Source organism: Blennius ocellaris (assembly GCF_963422515.1).
Source record: "Blennius ocellaris genome assembly, chromosome: 11".
In the NCBI taxonomy this organism is placed as follows: Eukaryota; Metazoa; Chordata; class Actinopteri; order Blenniiformes; family Blenniidae; genus Blennius; species Blennius ocellaris.
Window position 1 is genome coordinate 10,468,594 of NC_137660.1, and position 21,308 is coordinate 10,489,901.

The 21,308-nt window shown below is 43.0% G+C and overlaps 1 protein-coding gene across 1 annotated transcript in view; it reads left to right on the forward strand.

Moving 5' to 3' along the window:
• The first annotated feature begins 9,640 nt into the window (after positions 1-9,640).
• cntn1a (contactin 1a) overlaps positions 9,641-21,308 on the forward strand; it is a 73,933-nt gene continuing 62,265 nt past the window's right edge. Inside the window, exon 1 of the mRNA XM_080505590.1 lies at positions 9,641-9,776. The gene's annotated coding sequence lies outside the window, so the exon portion shown is untranslated. The remainder of the gene's footprint in view (positions 9,777-21,308) is intronic.

A 21,308-nucleotide genomic window follows, 5' to 3' on the forward strand; every position in this document is an offset into this window, starting at 1 on the left:
TCAGTCTCTCCTCGGAGTGAGGCTCCTATATGACGACCTCACGCAACATGACAGTTAGGCCTGTTTCATTTTTTGTTTTTTTTGAGGGGCGCTCACTTGTGGCACTTCCACTTCCATTACGGCCATATTGTCAGAGTAATAGCGAGCAAACAGCTTGCCATCTGCTGCATTATCACACTGCAATGGTGTCAGAAAGCAAAGGAAGTCTTGCAGATACTTTCTCTCCCTCTGGCAAGGTAGTTTTGCCTTCTGTTCGCCGAGATGCCCTAAATTCTTCTTCCCAGTTAATGCTGTTTTAGGACGCTGTGTAAAACTGTTCAAACTTTTAAATTAGATGTTTATGAGTAGAGATGGAGGCGGAGATGTTTTTTTTCTTCATCAAGGACAGGACACGTGGAGAATTTCAATAAAGAGACTGACTGAAGCAATGTCTATATTACCTGAATCAAAAGGAATGACTCAGTCTGAGCAGCAGTGACCCCAAAGACCTTCTAACCTTCAGCAGCGGGACTCAGTCATCCACATCAATTTGCAGTCTCTTTGTGCTTGTCTGATTCTGTCTTTGGACTTTACTGCCATCTAGTGATTTCAGACTCTCATAGAGATGACTGAATAAAGCAACAGGCATTAAAAACTGAATTTAAAAGAAAAAAAAGGATATTCGCTGAACTCAATACAAGCTGTAAACAAAATCCCATCAGGCATTTTGAGCATTCATAAATAAGCAATGCAAACCCCTCCATTGCATCATTATAGGTGATACTCCACATTCTGAATGTCTGGGATCCTCTGAATTTTTATTTGTCCTTCTTTTGACATTCTGACCACTCAATTACCTCCTCTGAGAGGCTGAGCAATCTATTTCCATGGCAGCCGAATCGCATTATTTGCCTGTCGATTGGTGATCATTGCCACCAAACAAGCAGCTGCCCCATTACCCTTCTGCTGTCCCCTCCCCACCCCCACCCCCACCCCCCTCCTCCTCTCGCAGCCCACACACACCGACCCTCCCTCCATCCATCATCTCGTCCAATCCGCCGTGGGTTCATCCTGTGTCAGCTGCACGTGCGCCATCACATCCATTACCCATTTCCAAGCCCTCTGTGTCTGCCTCCTTGATTTACTGCTGGGCGGAAAGCCTGTTCCAATTGATCTACAGCTGGTTTTATGTCCAACTACAGCCGTCCTCCATTGGAGAGGATAAAGGATCATTGCCTGGTGTGGCTCTGATGGCGTCTTCTCAAAGAATCTGCAACTGAGCTGCTCCAAAAAAAAGTGAATGGCGTGATCTTTCAGAGACAGATCAAAGTCAGGTGCGAGAAAAAAAACCTCGTCATTTAGCTTCTGAAATGTTCTGAGTGGGCGCTGAGCTTCAGGCCGTCTGTTCCTTGAATGTAAGTGGCAGAGCCTTTTGTGTCTCTTTATGTAAATGTGCCCTATTCTGAAGCTCCAAGAGCCGGGGAAGATAATTGTTTATGATTACTCTGTGACATTTCCATATGGCTGATGAATGCTTCGACAGCACGCACAAACAAACACACACTTTCACACACATCTGTCGGCCCGGAGTAACTTGGGCCCTGACGGGTTGGTTACGTTTGGTTTTCGAAATAGAAAACCATCACTGAAGGAGAGAAATGACCTCTATCCAAATTAGATTTTTTTTTTTTTTTTTTTAGCATTTTTATTAAACAAGTAGCCATTTTTCTCTCCCTTAGGGGGGCAATGAGCTCATAGGGTGGCAGTTTTCATTGCAGTAAAGTGCAAACCTGAGTGTTTTGTTATATCGATCTGGCATTAACCCCCCTCTCACACTTTCACCCCACTTTTTTTTTTCCTTTTTTTAAAAATCAAGATCACACAAGGACAGGAATCTTTCCACACCCGACTCCTATTCCACATGCGCCCCCTCTAAATCCCATGTGTATGCGTGATGGGGGATGCGTGAGTGGTGGGGGGGGTTACCTTCACGTGAGGCCCTGTGGAGATCAGTGGGGCTAAATCACATTTACCCTCCCTTCTTCCCTCTCATGCATCCTTCACGTCCACCCCCCCCCCCCACTCTTCCACCCCTCCTTGCCTCCTCCCCTCCTCCTCTGCCAAACAGATAGATGACAGCCACCTATTCTTTCCCCCCAGACAGAAGGGTGTTTGCGCTTCCTCTTATCCACCCCAGAGACCAGCCTTGTAACAGTGTTCTCCACCGGCAGGATCTGTCTCTATTTGCACGGTGGCGTTGAAAGAGGAACAAAAGTGTTTGTCTGAGGGTTGAATACATTTAGAGCTTGGATAACGCTCACACAAAATAATATCTTCTTGCTGGGCGAGATATTATGCTGCTTTATTTGGACGCCATGGTTTTCCTCAGTTACTGAATCCTTTTTGGCTTGCCGCCTCCAGTTGGGTGTCAGATTTTTCTAGCACCCCCCCCACACACCCCCACACACCCCCATCCCCTCCTTCTTTGGTCAAAGAGAATGTTTTTTTTTCTGTGTGTATTAGCTCAGATGAAATCATGTGTTTTTTTTAATGGAAATTCTGAATAATAACCTTTCTCTCTGGGGAAAAAAAAAAGAAAAAGCCACATTCACCTTGATTTAACGCCGCGACCTCAATGTAAAGTCAGCTCCTGATCACACTCAAAAGATCTTCTTTGATACGTTCCTCTGAATTTACCCAACAGAGGCTAAGTCCTTCAATTAATTCCACCCTGCTCTTGCTCAAAGATTCCTGCATTATTTATAGGCTTCTGCCATCACAGATTATTATTTGCTGTTTGGTGTTTACATCTGAGACTTAAAACTAATCCCAGGGGATTGAGATGGTCTCGTGTTTGGACGACACATGGGCATTGTAATTAGTGGAGGTGGCCTTTTGATATCGTCCTGATGAAAAACAGCCAGACAGTTATTATTCAGGCTGTTGTCACACGCTTCCTGTTGACTCTTTCTTCTGGCTGTATGTGCAGCTCAATTTATCTGAATGGGAGAAAAAGGTATATTGTTCAAAAATATCCCCCAAAACAATGGTGTGTAATTTAGTCTACGGTACTCAGAGCTGTAGATAGGAACATTTAAAAAAAAAAAAATCAACCCTCATCTCTATGTCTTTTAAAGCAGTGGCTACAACCTAGAATGGGGTACCTGGAGGCTTTGTCCAAGGTCCAATAACATTGAAAAGTTTAAATGTTACAAAGAACACACTGACATTTCCATGGAAAGTTGCTCATGTGTCTGATTTATTCACTAGAGATTGCATCGGTGGTGCAGCAGTGAAAGCTAGATCATTAGTACCAAAGCCATACATTTGCAAAATGGAGTTAATGGACGAGGCCCATTGCAATTATTTAAAATGTTTAACTTGATAAACTTTTGTTGTTCAGAAATGTTTATACAAAGGTAATACTGCTACCATTTTATTGCTCGGGCCCTCTAACTTTACTAAAATGCCGGCACTCTATAATCTAGAGCAAGGTTAGGGTTGAGTCAAATTCCAAATGCTGTTACTTTGAATGCTTGTGGATTTGTCTTGTAGCAGGTGTGGTCAAGAATGGAGTGGGCGTCTGCAGCCTTTTATTTGAAGCAATCCAGCGGAACTCCAGGAAGAAGATGTCAGGAAACAAGGTTTCATGGGACAATTTTACAAGATTGATTTAGCTGCTGAGCACACATATATTTATATAATATAAACTAAAGGTGAATGTAAATAAATGACATGGTTTAACTGCACGTGCAGCTGCATGTGCATCAGGATATACTTATGTGATGTAATGTTTGATATTTCACACTTTTTCAAATGTATTTTGGTTGAAATGTGGGGGGAAAAAATCACACAGGATTGATGACTCCAGAGCACACTGAGACAGAGGTCAAAGGCCAAAATGAGTCTTTATAGGTCTATATTTTATAACGTCATTACAAGAAAGTCAGCTCAGACAGGCAGACAAGCCAGACCGGTCTCACAACAATCAATCAGCCAGACCAGGAGCAGCACAAGAGCTGAGGCATCGCAGAGCAGACTGACAGGAGGCCATCGCTGGTGGGGAGGAAGAGCTCAGCTGATGGGTAATAGGCAGCAGGTGTGTGAGGATGAGGACAAACTGATTGCCGGCGAAGGTGTGGAGAGGTTAATCCCACCAAGCATTGGGGTTAAATGTAAAACAGTCCGAATGGAGGAAGGTGAGCTGAAAGTATTGCTGCACGATTTTTAGCCTGTTTCAGTGTGCATAATATTAAAAAGGAGAGTGGAACGTTGGAGGAATGGAAAAACAACCCGCTCTGCAGTTTAATAGGCTTGTTGTTCTCTATTATCTTTTTACTCTCATGGCGGCTCAATAACTGCGGCTGATTCTCAGCCACTCCTACTCCCAGTGAGTACGGTTGAAAATACAATGTGTTCACGCAGCTGTGAATCCAGGCAACAGTCCATTGTTTGTGGATTCTGTTTGAATATCTCATATACGTATATATATATAAGCACAGAGTTATCAAGAGTTGTAAAACAATAACATATTTTTCCTTCTGTTTTTAAACTGATCTGTAATTAACTGAACATGGCACCAATCGACATGAACACCAATAGATCTAGAACCACATCCACAGGTGCATTAAAATATTAATGCACAAATATGAGATGAAGTTTGTGGTGTCAAAAATTCTGCACCTACACAATTCCATCAAATTTTGTTTCATTGGTTAACATTGTTTTCTTTTTTTTTCTTTTCTTATCACCATACCAGCAATGACGGATCACTGAGTGCATCAGAGAAGAAATTTGATCTCTGGTCCAGATAGAAGAAAAAAAAAAGTTGCTATGGCAAGTGTTGCCAGAGTTCAATTAGCATCCAGGTTTGTTTTCTCTCCCTCAGACTTCAGAATGACGCCATGTTGAGTGACTTGTGAAAACACTGTTCCTGTGCAGCGTCCGTCCAACACCACCAGGCAAACAATGTTATCGCCATTTACCTTGAGAATGCATTCAGCATATCCAATTTGTGGTGATCAGGTCAGAGTTTAATGAGTCACGCACACCGGAGTGAAATATAATCTAATGGGATATAATTTTTCATGACGGGTGGTTTTACACGACAGCACATTTTTTATAGTCTTCTGAATGTTGATATAAACATATGAATTGCAGCAAATGGTGCAGGAGTAGTGTCGGTGCAAACTGTTCATTATTCTTTCACTTAGAAACAAACACCTGCAGATTCGAAGTGAAAATTGTTATTTTACACAAGATTTCATTAAATCCAAAGCAGATAAGTCAGTTTTTTACATAAATTATCTCTTAACTAGTGAGTGAAGCTTACTAGTTGAGTTAAGTTTAGAATGTGAGTGTCGAACTCCGGTCCTGTAGAGCTGCGATCCTGGATGTTTTCCATGTCTCCCTGCTTCAACACAGCTGATTTCAATGAGCAGCTGATTATCTGGCTGAATGTGGTGATGAACCATCAGGACATTCAGTGGAGGGAGACGTGGAGAACGTGGAGAACGTGCAGCACGTGCAGCACGTGCAGCGCTTCGGCACTCGAGGATCTGAACTTGACACGCCTGGCTAAGAGGTTCTCTGCTTGCTTAAGGTGTCGTCTGAAGATCTGTCAAATAGCGGTTTGGTTGTTATGGCCACATTTTATGAGTGTCTATCAAGCAATTAATCAGCCATGGCCTGAACAAACCAGTGCTGCTGAAAGGGGCCTCATTTATCATTTGTCTCATCAAAAGTAATCTGAACGTCAAGCACACATGAAGAATGATGAAGCGCTTCCTCATTTACCTGTTGTAAAACTTGTAATTATTTGGATATGTTTTGTATTTCTGTGGTTCTAGCTTGTACCAGCTATGGCAAGAGAACATACTTTATTTTGGCCTTATTCACCAGTGTTAAGTCAACAGTGTTTGTCACTATATACATGTACAACACGGTCGATATTGAAAACAAGTGCCCAGCCCCCAACAACAGGGGGTAGCTCAAGCTCTTATCCTGCTTTTAACCGGTTTAACCAGTTACCATAGTAACGGTCAACTTGCCGTACTAAAAAAAAAAAAACTTATTATTTGCTTGTTTTGGCTTATTCTCAGAGGTACATGTTCGGACAGATTTGCCACTTCACTGAAATAGACTTAATGTCTGTCACTGCAAAGATTCAAAGCAGTGGCTGTAAGGATGTTTGGATATAAAGGCATCAAAACAATGGCTTTACTGCAAGTATGCTTAAATGTTGTGTGAACATTCATTGTACCTCCAAATATTTCATTTTAATCGCCTCTTGGTTGATGTTTGTCAAAGTGGGGTGGGTCGAACATATAGACCGAAAATGAGACGTTGAGCTTAATCATTCGGGTGTTGTAAAACTTTTGACCAGGAGTGTATAATGTTAACACTAAATATTATGTTAGTGTTGTATTGAGAGAGCCGAACATCATTGGGTTTCACAGCCTCTCCTGTTGGGGTGCCAGAGAGTTTCAGGAGGAGCCTTTTTCCCAGCAGGACTTTTTCCCCAATCAGTTTCTGAGAATGAATCCTGGAGGCTGAAACATTTCTTAAAACACACTTATTCTGTAGATTGCTTTTTCAAAAAACATTAGTGGGTCATTTGTTATTGCCCTGTGAGCTGTATAAATTGGGAAATTGGAATTTCCCAGTTGGTAACTATGCCAGTTTCTCCCCTGCATGAACACAGCAACAAAAACAGGTTGACTACTTTCAAATATTGCTGGTAATATACCAGTTGCTGTTAGCCTCATAGTTTCATCAAGTCTTTAATCTGAAGCCAAATTGTTGTGCAGTTGTTTGTAAAAATAAATACACATTGTATCATAAGTTTTCATTTAACTTTTGTTTTTGAGAAAAAAAGCCATTTGTATGTTAAATTCTCACTTTAAGCTGGCTAAATAGAACGGCACATTAAAGAGTGAAACATGTGATATGAACAGAAGGATAATCGCTCAGAGGAGAGTGGGGTCACAACTACCCCCCCCAAAAAAAAAAAAACACCCAAAAAGTTGGGGTTGTTTTTAACCAAGTAAATGGCTGCAATAGATCCAGTGGACACACAAGTGCTGCACATCCGGGCTTCCTCAGTATATTTGTTCCAGCATGGTGATAAACAAGGATCTCAGCCTGGCTTTGAGTATATTGTTACTGTTTGTATTTACATTTTTAATATTATGGAATTACATACATTTGGGTTTTTTTTCCAGTTGACTGTTTTTTGCTTGCAGTATGATGTTGTGATGTCCAACTGATCTGGAAGTCTTCAAACAACGTTGCGATTATTTGTTTTGCTTTTAACCAACTCCCTGAGGCGACAACTAATCTCCCAATGGGGGTGGTTGTGGGTTTATACTTTAACAGCTTCAAAACAGAATAAGCTTTGGAAGAATATCTTTACTGAATTGGTGACCGTTACTTTGGGCTTCTACCACAGATTGAAATGAAATCAATTTGTCTGATCTGGGGTTTCATTTATAAAACCTTGCGTAGGATTCCTGCAAAAAATGTACATATGCCCAAAAGCTGAAAATGGCGTGCGCCAAAAACAATTAGGATCAGTAAAACCGTGTGTATGTGCATCTGTAAACACTTTCCTTTTATAGAGCACAATCCACCGGGAAGGTTGTGCAGTTCATCTCCCGCCCTCAACACGCCCACCTGTTAACCATAAGTGGTCAATGCAAAGTGCCTCGTCAATATTGTTGCATCTCAATCAGCCTCTTGTTGATCGCCGGCATTTGACAGTAAATCCCGGCAGTAAAGACGAAGTGAAGGAATTTTATGGAGCTAGGGAAATAGTCATGGAGGAGGTGGCGGTCAGGAAAATTATATTTGGTGGTCACAGTAGAGGAATCACTCAAGAAAAAACAAGTGATCGACAGCTCATCGTCAGAGGAGCGTGACATCATCATGGCGGCAGTATGCGAATACACTGCTGAGTGCAAAAACTGCCCCATGGTTGTGACGTTTCAAAGTGTTGGAGAGGGAAGGAGACATTTTGGGGGAGAACACAGAGGACCAATAAAATTCAGTTTTATCTGTTTAATAAATGTATGAATTAAATATTTGAACAGTGACTTGTGAAAAGGCTCAGTGGACTTTGTGTTTTATCCTCAGTCACTAGAGTTAGAGGCCGTGGGTGGAGGAGGTCGTCTGTCTCCACCACCGTTGCACTCCGTAGCGCGTGGCCATGCAGCACATCCACAGTGCAGCTTGATGCACAGCTGTCACCGCGGTATTTTATTCTGAAATTAGACTGATTGTTCCACACCTTGTCACAATTGACGATCAATCAGTCCTATCCACTGCTCTATCAATTTGAAAATTTGACATATAAACATGGTGCTGCTGATTCAGTAGTAATGTTCCACTAAAAAAACATCTATACCACTGCAGCTTGGCTGTTTATGATAACATGGATCTATAAGTCTAATATTTGATGATATTAACTGTATGAGATGAATCTGGCTTCAATTCTCCACCTCACACGCCACGTTCCCCGTGTCCAAAATGTACGTGCGCAAAGTTGGCGCACCGGTACGCACATTCTCCTGCAAAGTTTTTTTTTTTTTTTTAGATCACAAACTTTGCGTGGGAAGTGGCGTACGCATCATTTGTACACACGGTTTATATGTCAGCAAGCCTTATATCTGTGAGGAGTTTGCATGTTCTCTCTTTGCTTACGGTACTCCATGTTTCCTACAGTCCAAAAACAAAAATGTGAGGTTAATAGTGACTTTAAATCGCCCAGAGGTGGGATTGTGAGTATGTCGTCTCGCTCTCTCTCTCTCTATGATGGATCAGGGTGTATCCTGCTCTTGTCCATAGTCAGCTGTGATCGGCTCCAGCATCACATCACCCTGCAAAGGATAAAGCGGTATCGAAGATGGATGCATCAAACAAACTGTGACAACTGCAGAGAATCAACAGTTACTCTTTGGATGGTTCCGGCTAAATTCCCTTTACAATGGTTTCCCAACCTTATTATGTGTCTGAGCCTCTGTATGAGGCCCCAAAAGTGAAGGTCTGCCATCTCTCTTGCTTACCTCTCCCATTTTTTTTTAGTGAAAGTGTGCTCATACAAGCAATTTAGATATTTTCCCTTCATGACATCACCAATCTCTTTAACCTTCCCACAGGTCGACCCACTCTGCCCACGAGAATTGTGTGTGGGGGGGGGGGGGTGACATTATTTTCTTCTGGCAACAGCCCGGTTTGGTTGATAGAAAGTGTTTCAAGCAATAACTCCATGGTGAACATGAGCATATAGCATCTTATTTCTGTGGGGGAGCATAGAGTTGGTATGGACCAATGGAGGAACGGCCTTTTCTCCGTAAAGCTCATTGGAGGGACTTTTAGACCGGCTGAAATTCAGGACTAAGGCTGGATTTACAGAAATACACTTTGAATATAACCTTGCCGGGCACACCTTTGTGAAATTGTTGGGGGAAACAACTGTAATTTTGGGGGCCTGTAAAGTAATTTTACTGTATATTTTTCCCTTTAAATAAACAAAATAAATAAATAGGTATAGATTGTAAATAAATGGGAAGCTGTGACGGAGGTCTGGAGTGAGGAAGGAGCCCCCACCTCTCCTCTCTCCTCTCTCCTCTCTCCTCTCTCCTCTCCTCAGGGACAGGACCGCGGCTCCGTCAGTCAGTCTGCCTGCTCTCGTGCGCCCGGCCGGCCACGCGCTGCTGCTGAGCAGAGGTGCGCGCAGCATCGTGAAGGACACGCAGACGTACGGACGGACGCACGGACGCAGCTGCCCGATACGAACGGTAAGAACCCGCCGACTCTCACAGGAAACGTACAGTTTTTCAGGTTATTTGCTGGAGAAGCCAGCCGCTGTATTAAAAAAAAAATTTAATTAATAAATTTTTTGACAGCTGGGGAAAACCAGTGTTGTTTACAACGTGCGCGGGTGGGAAGGAGCAAATGCAGAGCCATCCGCATTGCAGGAATGTCAGAGGTGCGGGTACCCAGAAGAGGTATTTCGCATGATTTGTTGAGATTCAGTCGGTAGATGCAGAGAGATCTCGTGTTTGCAGCAAACAGCCGTGGCGGGGAGGACGCCGTTACATGATCTGCTGCACACCCTGACATGCACTTCACTCACCTCCCAAAACACACCGGCGACGCACAGAGAACATGCCTTATATTTTAAAGGAGGGGAGAGGAGGGGACGTCTGCTCCGAGGCATTGAAGTCGCGATTAATTAAACAGACGCCCGAAGCCATATCCCGATAGCGCCGACACGCCGATGATTGAAAGTGCTCCGAGACGTCCAGGAGAAACACTTCGTGGGCTGGAACTGAAACGCGTGTCAAGAGTGGATTGAAGCAGAAGGTTCGGCTCTGTCATCTTTGCTGTCAGATTGAGGGTAAATGCTTAGTAATGGGCCACTGCAGGGTTTATTCTGAGAGGATTGAGGTGCTGAGAGGGAGAGGGAGAGAGAGAGAGAGAGAGAGAGAGAGGAGAGGAGAGGAGAGGAGAGGAGAGGAGAGGAGAGGAGAGGCTAGGCTGTCATGGGCGCGTCCTGACTCACCGCACGAGGATTCAATGGAGACAAACTCATCCTTCTCCACATCGACCCCAAAGTCAGGTGAAGAAAACTTGCAGTGATTCCACTGTCAGCACGATGAAGGGTGGGATTTGTTCGTCTGTCACTCACTGATGGGATTCCCAGACACTTGAAGGATAGGGTTAACCTTCAAGGTACTTGTGCAATATTATAGACCGTTATAAAGAAATGACAAATGTCCCAAATGTTTCCTGTTATTGTCCCTGGATTGTGGGACTGCAATTTTTGTGACATAGTCACCTCATAGAAAACCTTGTAGGTTTAACATGACCTGGAGGCAAGTGTTGCCCAGGTACTCTAGTTTATTCCCACACTCTCTGAGCATGCATTTGAGGTTTAATGGGGGCCATAATTTAACCTTAGGTTCTCCCCATTTGCCCTGTGACGTGCTGGTGACTGTTGCTGAGATGAGCCGTGGCTGACTATGGGTTGAGTTGCATAAAGCAGAAAAGAGGATGAATAAATCTGCATTGTGGCGGTAGAGCGATTAACACCAGTCTTTTATGTGTGGTTTTCTGGCATTCTCCCTCGACATGTATGGGTTCTCTCTGGGTATTCCAACTTCCCACGATGGATCTAAAGAAATGCATGTTATGTAAGACATTTGTTGCCTTAACGGTTCACGTAGGCGTCCAACTCGTCTCCTTTCACTCATCGTCAGCTGGGATTGACTCCAGCAGCCCCGGACCCGAAGTTAGAGGAAGCCATATACTGTCGAAGATGGATGGATGTGTGTTCAGCTATCTGCACGGGCTCATTGATTGTAAAATGTGGTTGACCTCCTAATGTCAGTGATGGATTGACATTGCGATGTTTATCGCATAATGGGTTGACGTTTCAATAAAGCAGGAGATTTGCTGTTCCAATGCTGGTAAACGATGTTTGGAATGAGTGGAGCTCACTGAACAACGTCTTGGCCACCTCCCATTTTAACCAGCACAACTTCCCACCACATAATAATGAGCATGCTGTTGTGATCTTTCATGCAGTCGTGAACATCAAATATGCATTTGGCTGATAAATGTGCTCTCTGTGTATATTCCACTTCCCTTTACAAGTTTCCCCCCCCATTTGCTCAGACAGTCACTCGCAGAAGAGTGACGACTCCCATCCAGGGTGCATCCAAGCACCTTTGGCAGCGATTTGGGTTTCAGTCTCTCGCTCGAGGACACTTTGACACGTACGCCAGGCAAGATTTTGAATTTGTGTTTATTTTTCTGACTACTGTGGCATTTTTGATATGAAGTGGGAGTATTTTTGGATACTATGTTTCTGAATCACCTTCGGCTACTCTTCATCTCTGCCTTTTTAAATTTTTGCGGTCACTTTTCATTTTTGCCTTTGCAGCGCAGGTGTGAGATTCCTCCCTTGCATGCTCGAGCCCGACTGAATCCAAACCGTAATGTGGCGCAAAGCTGTCGGAGGGATTGCAGGCCGTCTGTCAGGTGGAGCACTTTATGAATCTTGTAAGCTCGACTGCTGCTAATGCATCCTGTGCAGTCCTGTGTGCACCCTGAGGACAGACCCCCTTTTCCTTCATGCTAAGTGAATGGATTTCCCCATGCCCAGAAGTAGGCTAACACACCGCGTGCGAGGTAGCATCGTTTTATCCTCTCTGCTTTGCACCGCCCTGCACAATTGTGTTTGAATATAAAAGATTGGATTTTATTAAAAAAAGAAAAAGTTGCTCCCTGCCAGCTGACACAATTGGCTGCAGGGCCACGCTGGCTCGCATGAAAAGGATCTTATTTTTTTACGTAACGCAGCACCCTGCAAGACGTTGCTGTTCTTTGGTGCATTTCAGCATCACGGAACAGCCTCAGCCTCCATTTGTCACAGTCAAACGGCTCCACATGACCCTGCACTTACACCAGCTTTACTTCTGTCATGTTGCATGGTGGACGAGCTGAAGTCTCTGTCTTCAGCCTTATTATTTACTCTTATTACTTTATTCCACTCTGTGCGTAACTTAAGGACATGAGGAGGAAGTGGACAAAGTCTCTTTTTGTCAACAGGCTGTAAACTTTTTAATGATCATTTGCGAAATGCAAGAGGAGTGTTTTGCTTTTATTTCTCATGGTTTTTGGCTGTTGTTTTGATCTTCTGCCTCCTTTTTAATCACACTTGTCCTCATTAAGGCAACCAGCAGAACCTTGGAGGCGTGCCATGTGAGATTGAGGCAATTTTAGAGTCGTTTTAAGAGATTAGATTTGTTTCCAGATGTCCTTCCAAGTCCTGGTTGAGGAATTCTTGGATAAAGAGTCAAAGCATTAGTTGAGCAGAGATTTCCAGATGTTGCGTTGGCTTTTGAAGAGACTCTAAACTGATTGGCATCGTTGGCATCCGACAGCAGCGTTTGCGAGACGTCACATCAGCCATGCTGGAATCTGTCCTGCAGACCTTGTAAAAAACAAGTGAGGAAGATGATGCGGCACGAGGATGCAGGCAAACGCAGAGGAACATGATGCGTGCTGGAATGGGCGTGCAGACGCTTGTCTTTATTGCTGCGACTGTCTTCGCTGTCTGGAGAAGTGCCTCTCTGTGTCCCGCTGACAAAACATGCAGCACTCTCGTCTTGATGCTTGTAATAGATTGCTCAGCAATTTACACAGCTCCGATCAATGGCGAGGGACTCGCTAATGGTACGGCAGTGAGGCAGAGACGTGACGTCTTCTGCGTTTGCCTGGAAACAGACCTCTTCTCTGTTCATGCCTGAAGAGGAGAAAGGGCCTCAGTCCCCATCTGCCATCCCTGGCCACCTGAATGAGATTTGCACTTGGACTGCCATTGAATCTCCTCCTGTGGCCTGCTCCCTGCTCTGCATGCATCTTACCCTATAGATCCTCGTTGGAGAGACCACTTGTTGATCGCCTGCCGTCTTTGTGCAATGGAATAGACCGGTGGTTCCCATCCGGTGGTTCTGGATTCAACTTTGGCGTTGTCCAAATTGGATTTGCTGCAGGAAGAAAACATTTCGGAACCACTGAATGTGTTAAGCAGCTTCAAATGGCTTCCGTTAGTGTCATTTCAAGTGGGGGTGTTTCTTTGTTTTGTATTATGAGACGACATTGGAAGTTGAGCAATTTATTGCTCATTAGATTAGATCATTTTGGCTAACCCGGAAAGAATTGTTTTATTGTCTGATTTAATTATCTTAAGGCTAAGTGTTCGAGCAAAACAATTTAAAGATATGTTTGCATTTTATTGCTTTTTTTATGGAGCAAAAATAGCAGGCATAGGTAATATACATAATGAGTTCCCCATTGCATGGTTTAATGTAAAACTGGGGCTACCGTTGTTCATGTGGAATTAATTGTCTTAAGTAATTGCCCTTAGTACTTCACCAGGCTTGATATTTGCAACGCCAAGCCCCATATGAATTATTATTAACACACTGGATTAAAAAATTCAAATGTGCATTACTGTGCAGAAAGGATGTATGTGAGTCCATCTCGACTACAGCATGTGATTTCTGTCTGAGATATCTATGATCAGTGTAAAATTAGGTTGCCGAAGATAAAAATAGTTTTATTTGACATCAGCTGTTGATTTTTTAAGCCTATTTTTAGCAATAAAGGTCCTGGTGAACGCTTATTCACTGACAAATGAAAGATGGTTGGAAGGCTTAGCTGAACAAACATCAGTAATCTCTTTAGTCTATAAACTAAAATGTCATATGCCTGATTTCATAAACCATATGATCTCGCCTTCTTTATCAGTGTTATTTAATTTGTTGATAAAGTTCTGAGCTTTCACAGTGACTCATGTTGTTCCTCTGCTTTGTCTACATGCCAAAGTAAAGTCTCATCGACAATCAGATTACACAAGTTTCATTAAGATAATGCAGACCGGACAAGCAGGTAGTGTTCGGAAATGGCCCGGTATCTCCCCCTGCCACTTGGGGGGGGAAATCAGATGGCATTGATCGATGTTATCAAAGGGTTATCAGGAAATGGGAAGACGTTTTAGGTTCAGCAGTAATGATTTGTTGGTGTAACGAGATACTCTTTTTTCAAAAACAAACTTTTAATGGAAACAAAATCTCAACTATACATCTACATTATGATATACATGAATCTGGCAACGTCTAAAAGCAGATCAAAACCTTCAACCAGGTTAAATTTGACGAGATTTTATGTCTTTTCTCTGATGTTTCACTCCGTTTTCTAAAAGATATTTTTAGCTTTACAATCAAAGGAAATCTGCAGGGATTCACAGACTCAATTAGAGAGAGATTACAAATGTGTGACCTTCTAAAGTCTAATTTGCATTAACGGTATGATCTGGCCTTTAAAGAAAAATTCTCTATCTTCCCTCATTACGTTGTCGCCCCAGAAAATTTATTAGCAGGAAAAGCCTTATCTGGCTTCACTTTGATGGGCTACAATAAAATCAGATAATCAAATGCCCAATTACATTTTGGTTGATGTTGTTTAGCATTAAAAAAGATTTGTATTTAATGAAGTACAAATATAAAGGTGACAACAGTGTGAGGTGAGCAGGTTCAGTGTCCAGTTTGCCCTAATTGAGCAGTCAATACACAGCATGTTGATGTGAATGGATCTTAATTAAGCAAAAGTGTCAGAGTACCTCTAATATTTCACGGAGGAGAAGTGTTGTGTTACACGCAGTGGACTGACTCCTCACACGGGAGTCTGCAGCCATCTGTTTTGGCACCTTCGTAGGTTCAGTGGAACACATTGTTTACAGGGTTTTCTGAGAAGTTACGAGCTATTTTGGTTCTCTAAAAGATGACTCCTCCATCTGATCGTCAGTGGAGTGTGTCTGACGTACTCCCTGGGATTTCAACCAACCTGCTCCATTGAAGGAATGGCTGTCTGTTTATCTGAAAGTACATTTCTCTTTGGTCTCATTCATTTTCTTGGAGAACATTAAGATAATGAACCACAGAGACACTTTCTGATGATCACTCAACCGTATTTAAAACTTGGGGATAACGTTGCCATCGAACAGAGGGGGTTCGTGTTAAAAATAAATCTCCTTTCATGGAGATCATGAAGCACCTGGGTACCCTCAACCCTTCCAATGTTATCAGTATTATTCTCCTAAATTAAATCGTTAATTTCTACGGCTTATTTCTTGAATGTACCCAGTCACTAGATGCCATGTGGGGTGGATTACATTTTGTAGTTGCACCTTGAACTTGCATTTAGGAGCATGGAAGAATAAAGTGTCATTAGTGTTTTGTGATTTACCCGTTTTTGCAATGAAAAAAACCTTTTTTTTCCTCTAATCATACGCCTACTATTAGTGTTATACTGAAAAACATATAACTCGCACATCTTGGCAAATTGTAGTGTTTTCATGAGGTGGGAAAGGCCCATTTTCCAATGGGAAATAAATGCAGTTGGCCAATCTAGTAGATTCTCACAGTGGGAAGCAGATGGCGTGAAGAACCTCCAGAACAAGGTCTGCTAACACTTAACACAGGAGCGATTTAGGTAATGGTTAACAAATGTCATTTCTCTGTACACATGAGCTATTTTCACCTTATTGTTACAAAATCAGACCTAGACTTCGGCCAGCAAGCCCAGTTCACACAGTGTTTCAATTGAAAATGTATAGTTTTTGCATTTTGGTTTCTGAAGAGTTTTGCGTTTACCCCGCAATAGTTTGAAAACGATGTCTGACAAAAAACCTGAAAATAATGTAGGTAGCGCCATGCCACTAGTGGGTACTGTTGATTTTTTTTTAACATAATGAAACCACACACACATGTGTGCAGAGAACAATACGCTACAAACATTAACAACAGCAAGTACAAAGATATTAATATGGACAGGTGAGGAAGTTGGAATGTTATTACGGTGGCTGTCCTCTATAAAACTACCAAGTCCCAAGAGAATATGGACTGAGAGACATGACACTCTGGACGCTAACATTGTTGTTATTGTCGTTCTACCCACACAAGTGCAGATGAACTACTTGCTAATGTTGTATTTTCCACTGCACTGTTGTCAGCTAAACGTACACCAAAAACACAACAAAATGTTGTGTAAACGAGGCCTTGAACATTTCCATCAACAAAATCATCCGCTCTTACTTTTTGTGACCCTTTCACAATGAAATAAAGGGAACATTTTTAATCCTATGGTCATTATTTTACCATTTACTGCTCTGACCCACTCAAAATCCCACTGTGGTCCCCGGACAGAAATGAGTTGGCCACCCAGGCTATAACAATCGTTAACCATCATGTATGTTTTAGTTAGGTTTTCTGCTTCATTAATTCTGGTGTAAAGTTCTCTGGCACCCGTCAGGGGAGACACGTCCCACATAAAACAACCCCACTGGTACAGATGATTAAATAGGCTGGACAAAGCTGACCATACTAATTGAAGTAAAGCTTTAATGCCATGTCATGTATTCCATATGATTGTTTTGAATGCTAAATAGCATTATTTTGAAGATTATTCTGCATCCGTGTCTCTTCCTTCATGATCATTTCATTCTTAACTGTTGAGTCTAATTTAATTTAAATTTTAAGTGTTCATCATGAGAATATGAACGCGCAGTTTGGTTTCACATGTGCACGTCTGTTATCTTATAGTGCTGTGGATAAAGAGGAAGCCCAGTGGTGGAGGGAACTCTCCAATTAGCTCGGAAAGCGTCTTTCTCGGCGGGACTGAGACGCTCCTGGGGCCTTTTAGCGAAGCCTGTTGCTATGGTGCTGGGAGCATGTGCAGAAGACAAGACAAATTCATCAATGTGCTAGTTCAGCGGTCGAGGCATCCAAGCAATACTCAACCTTCGAAGTACACATACTGTATGCACACGTGGTGTTTATTCTGTCTTGTGGTGATGAAGCATCCTGTGCAGTGGGTTCATCTCAACCCTGACACCTAGATAATGTATTAAAGAGGAGTTATGAAATATCCCAGTGGCATTTTGAATAAAAACAAGCTCAGAGGGTCAAGTGGGATCCTTACATTAATCAGAATTGTCTTCGGTGTGAAGCGCATCGACTCTTTAGCAGGCTGATCCTCAGACTTCTGGGTGAGGGATTGGAGAAGTGTATGGGTGGAAGGCTAATCACACAGGGCCCAGAGGCAAAGGCTTCCTGGCACGTGGAGCGAATACTGAGGAAGTTGAGCTCCTGGGAAGCCTCATTATACATTTAGGGGCGTCCTGTTTTCCCCTTCTCTGGACAGCTGGACAGCTAAATTGTTTGTGGATCAATAGTTTAGCTTCCTATTGGCTCCACAGAGTGAGGGAAGTGCATTTAAACCCAAGAAATCCCATTACCCTTGGCAGAGATGGGAAGCATAGCACTAGGAGCCTCAGCAAGCGCTATCGCTATGCCCATTATTCAATCTCAATGTTTGTTTACCTGCACTGTTACGCTGCAGACCACCCATAGCCACTTTAGTTATCTAATTTCTTCTTCAATATCCATTTTCTTCACACGGCTGCCTCTATAAATATCTCAAACTTTGGTCATTTTCTTGATTTAATCTAATATACAAAGTGTTTGATGATTCAGTGGATACTCTAATTTGCAGGAGCTGACCTATTAGTGAAAGATCGATTGAATTTTTTGTGGTCTCTTACCATCGGATTGTATATTAATGTTGCCTCCTGTGACTGATGCCTGACTACGGCCTGCATGTATTGATTTAACGCTCATTCCGAATGCCTTTTGTAAAGCTTGTGTGCTTTAGCTCTGTAAAAGGCAGAGCGAGAGAGAAAAAAGAGGTTAAGGGAGAAGGAAGGGGGGAGGTTTTTTTTTTTTTTTTTTTATTAGGAGAAAAGGACAAAACATTTGGAGCTCTCCCATCATTCCCCAGATCAGTGTAACCGCTAATAAAAGCTGCGCCTGTTGCAGTCTGTGGGCCGCCGCTGTCCTCTCCTGGCGCGCTCTCGCTGTGCTGCCGGCGTGTTTGCGTTTCGCCCGTCAGCCTCCAATCTCCTGCGTCCCCGGCTGCATCTTTTGCAGGGAGAGCCCTATTGATGTGGGCAACATTAGCATGCGGTGTAGGCGAGCACGACAAACAGGTTGGTTTTCCATTTCACGGCAACAGACCTGTTCTCTCTGGGTCCTCTCAGAGGGTCTCAAAGCAGCCCTGTTGTTGCATAGCTAATGAGTGTGGATAAAAGAGGTCAAAGAATGCTCATGTGGCCGCCCTTGATCCAAGGAGTGTAGTGTTCATGTAAGTCTTCACGCTGCCAGCTGACACATCAGCGCAGCACTTTTTTCACCGCCGTGACACTGTCACATTTGGCTCATGGACTCGCGCGGTGATGTAACAACCTGCGTCATATTTTCTCGAAGCAGAAATGGGACAATACACCAACGCTAATGCTTTCTGACAAACTCCCCCTAAAATGTCCTAGAACAACAACAAAAAAAAAAAAATGGTTTCCATTGAGTTGGCACATCATCATTCACATCTGAACCCAGCATTCTGAAGGGGAATCTGCCTGACTTATGCATGAGGCTGGTGCACTAATTATGCTCCAGATTCCTTCCCTTGGCTGAGTTTGTGGCTGTAGGAGCTTCTGTTGCAATCTGCTAATTCATGCTGCTGACATTGTCACAGTTTTGCTCAGCAACAGCAAGTCACCCTCAAGAAGTAGTGGCTATTATTACCACATTAAAAAAAAACAAAAAACACATGCGATTGTGGTGTGCTTTAATAATCATGAGCCACACTACTGCTTGATATTTTTCTTACAATAGGAATTTATATGGACATCAAACAGGTAGACAATAAAGATATGAGTGAAGACGGCTCTCATCACTGTCTGCCTAGGCTGAGGGAGGTGCCGGGAAATATACATGAATTCTCCGGCTGGAAGTATCCTCCACATCACAGGGAATAAAAAAAAAAAAGTCATGCATGCATATTAAGCAGTGATTGATCAGAGTTCAGTAGGGCACGATGGTGGACAGCTTCCACTGCTGGGACTCAAGCTGAAATGTGTCAGTAGTGGCCCGGCCAGTTTCACCAGCTGGATTATTCATGAGGAGGGCGTGATGGTAGCGAGTAGAGGAAAAGGGCATCCAGAGGTGAACCTGACTGGGTGATAGAGCTCTGAACCTTGTTTTTTTTTTTTTTTTTTACACATGCCTCCCCCTCTCCTTCACGCAATACTCCAACTCTTATCTGCAACACACAGCTCCACTCACGCTGCACACACAGGCCTGTAGTGTGTGGAGGACAGGCGGAGCGAAGGGCACAGTGTCACAGTAAGGCTAGCACGCATCCACCCCCCCCATTCACTCGCTCATATGCACAATAGATGGTAAGAGGAGGGGTGGCTCTTCTCTTAATTCCCCTGCAATGGAAGGACAACAAGACAATGCAAAAACCCTGCTCTGCAGTTATATGACAGGAGGGGGATGGAGAAAGAGAGACTGCTGGAGTATATAATGTTATTCACGCTGACCCGTGACCAACCAGATTATGATTTGACTCTGGAATAATGAAGAAATGGGCTGCCAAAATAAAAATGCATATGCCCGCCTCGTATAAATAATACATCAATCAATATTTCCATCACAAAATTATTCAAACAGAAGGCCATAAAAGGAAAACTACTGCAAAGTAATTATTTGTGAATATTTCTCTGGAGAAAGATTTGATGATGTATAGTTGTTTTTCAGTTGTGTTGGTTAAAATAATGGATATTTTCCCCAATTTGTCAATGTTTATAGCAGAGGTGTCCAACCTGGGTCCTCGAGGGCCCCTGTCCTCCCATGTTTTAGCTCTCTCCCACTTGCAACACACCTGATTACAATGAGTGGCTCCTGACTGGGCTTTTTCACAACCTTTCTGTGGTGACATCGTCATTAGATTCAGGTATGCAGAAGCAGGGAGAGAACTAAAACATGCAGGACAGGGGTCCTTGGGGACCGGGGTTGGGCACCCCTGGTTTATAGAATATTTCTTGGCTTCTTTTAAAGACTGCCTGTAGTTTTTGTCTCTGAAGTTGTTAAGTGCAATGCCTGGGGATTTAAATTTGGAAGTGATCCATCTATCAATCTAGATCTACATTTTGAACAGATCAGTTCTTTTTAAGAATACAAAAAAAGGTGTCGATGTCCATTGATGTGCCAGGAGTACCTGATGATGTAGGGAGCAAAATTAAAGCAAAAGAACCACATCTGATCCAGGAGAAGAAGACCAAACAATATCCTCATTTGATGGCATGTAAACACAGGGGTAATGGATCTGATGCTAAATTATTGCACTGGAAAGAGATTTATTCAGATGACACTTGAAAGCAGATGGGTTCTCATAGCAAGATGTAGTTAACATGGCAAAAATACTTGAGTCCTTCATTTGATCTCTGTACGGGGGGATGAATGGAGAGTTGGCATATGTTATGCTGAGTAGTCATCCAACCAGATATGTTCAACACTTCAGATCCTAACTGCATGGAGGGAGAACGACAAGTTTATCTGAGCCAGAGCGAGAGATATATTCTCTCCAGTCTGTCGTCTCTACACCTTCATCTGGTGGTTCAACAAGGGTCATCCTAATCCACCTTAAGTGACTCCTCTTAATGTGTAGGATTTTTATTTTTTTATTTTCTTGGCGGAATCCTTTGAGAAAACTAATTTCACCTGCTTGTATCTGTGATCACATTCTTTTCGTCATGGCCTAGCACTCGCAATCATAAGTGCGGGAGAGAATGTAAATGGAGAGCTTTTCTTTATGGTAAACAGAATCATTTGCCTCACGGCTCGGCTTCCTCTCCACCA